Source organism: Seriola lalandi, unplaced genomic scaffold (assembly GCF_002814215.2).
Source record: "Seriola lalandi dorsalis isolate HSWRI2012SDOR001 ecotype SW California unplaced genomic scaffold, Sedor1 jcf7180002054963, whole genome shotgun sequence".
Lineage (NCBI taxonomy): Eukaryota > Metazoa > Chordata > Actinopteri > Carangiformes > Carangidae > Seriola > Seriola lalandi.
In genome coordinates, this window is record NW_019525514.1 from 105,745 (window position 1) to 107,939 (window position 2,195).

General features: G+C 41.2%; 1 protein-coding gene and 1 long non-coding RNA gene across 2 annotated transcripts in view; both read right to left on the reverse strand.

Moving 5' to 3' along the window:
- Nucleotides 1-2,195, reverse strand: part of LOC147817409 (stonustoxin subunit beta-like) — a gene marked incomplete at its 5' end in the record, with an annotated part of 6,073 nt that overhangs the window by 1,037 nt on the left and 2,841 nt on the right. The window lies entirely within an intron of this gene.
- Nucleotides 980-1,482, reverse strand: LOC147817410 (uncharacterized). Its single transcript, XR_015436397.1, has 3 exons — nucleotides 1,408-1,482; nucleotides 1,199-1,306; nucleotides 980-1,108 (listed from the first exon to the last, which is right to left on the reverse strand). It is a non-coding gene; the product is annotated as an uncharacterized LOC147817410 (long non-coding RNA).

The following is a 2,195-nucleotide window of genomic DNA, read 5'->3' on the forward strand; positions in this document are numbered from 1 at the left end:
GAGGATTGTGAAAGGTGGATTTGACTGAAGACACAACACCAGCTCTTTTCAACACAACCAATACTAAAGATTAACTGTTTATACTCGCACCTGGCACCTTAGGATGTTTCAAGTGTGCACTGTGTGAGGTTGAGACATTTGGGAGTTAGCTTTTCCTGAGTTTTGCTAATCTTGTTGTGGTGCACAACAGAAAGTTCATCTGAGAACATGTGAGGTCTTGAGCAGTGGGGACAGGACTTACAGGTAAGTCTTCCTGTGCTTGAACTGGCTTTTTCAGCTGTTTGAGTGAGAGCGTGATACAGCCACTGTCTCTTATATATTAGATACAGCTGTGCAATCTGTTGTAATTCAGAACAACAGTTGTGCTTTAAATTCTACCTTTAAAACAATAATAATGTTCAAGTTTTGTCGACACTGTCAGACATTTATAAAGAGGTCACAGTTAAAGCTGGTGTTGTACTGACGACATTATACTGAGAGCTATTCCCTGTTTACATACACCAGGGGTCAGAATATTAGGAACACCTCTGAATATAATGTAGTCCAGTACAACACCATCACTGACTCTGAGCTCAATGATAAAAGATAATAGTGAACATTATAGACGTCCTAACGTGGACTTGATGGAACAACAGTTAGAGATGCTTACCTCTGAGCTGTGGTCGTTCTGTCATGTTGCACACACAGAGAGGTTTCAGAGGGAGGGGCTTCCTCCTCTCTGTCCTCACACTGATCCATAGCAGAGCCCCCACCGTCACACCAACACAACAACCTGCTGGGAGAGCGCACACATCATTTCCCATCATGCCTCTCAGTCACATGACAAACACACAGAGCTCTGACGGGAGGAAACCCATGGAGCTTTGGAACAGAGATGTGTATAAGAGACAGGTGGGAAACAGAGCAGCATCAACAGAGGATGAATATCACACTGTAATGTGTCAGGAAAGACTTTCCATCATCAGTCTGACATTCTTACCTTGGATCGACCGACTGGAGTTTATCTTTGAAGTCTAAAAGAAACTTCATACTGTTGTCACTCTTCATGGACACACAGCTGGGTTCAGGCTCAGAACCAGGTCCAGGAGAGTCTGGTCTCTGATGGATCCTGATGAAAAAGAAACAAAATAATGAATTAACAGTCACATATTGAGTTGAAGCAACATATAATAAAGTATTAATACTGAGACAAACTTACTTTTTATCAGATAAATGTCTTTGTTTAAAATTAATAACAATCTCCTTCGACCGGTCGCTCTTGAAGGACACACAGCTGGGATCAGGAGATTTAGGTCTCTGATGGATCCTGATGACAAAGAAATAAAATAATGAATGAATAATGAATTAACAGTCACATATTCAGTTGTAGCAACATATAATAAAGTATTAATACTGAGACAAACTTACTTTTTATCAGATAAATGTCTTTGTTTAAAATTAATAACAAACTCCTTCGACCGGTCGCTCTTGAAGGACACACAGCTGGGACTGTCTCTTATACACATCTTATATCCCTGAATGTGAATCTGTCCCCACATGTAAACTCCTTATCTGGTGTTTTCCGGTACAAACTGTTGGAAAAGTTATGATACTTTATGAATAGATGAACATAATTATCCTAAAGAAGAACTGTACACATCCTGAAGTGAACTTTTCATATTATAAAGTTGTGTTTGTTTTCAAGACAGGAATCATCAGAGAGGAGCGGAGTGACCTTCTCTGCTCTTCCCAGCTGCTGCACCCACACATTTGTTATAAGGCATGAACCAAGTCTAATCAAAGCAGGAGTCATAATTGAATGTCCTGACTCTCCATGCAACACACCACTATTCCTTAAGAAACAGCGCCCTCTACTGGCTGGAGGATGGTACAAGATCTACAAGCAGTGAATAAAGCTGTGGTACCGAGGGCACCAACAGATCCACATACACTATTAAAGGAGTTGAAACCAGAAAATAAATATTTCACTCTCTGCTCTGATCCCCCCCTCCTTGATCTCTGCTCTGATCTCAGATCAGAATAAATGGTTCTAATGTTTATTTGGACATTGTTTTGTTACATTGCAGGTGCTTGTGCAGGTGCAGATCTGGTGTCTGTGTGGAGGCACCCTCTGACCTCTGTGTGACCTCTGTGTGACCTCTGTGTGACCTCTGTTCCTGATGTGCACCATATATGATCACTCCTATGCTGTTTGA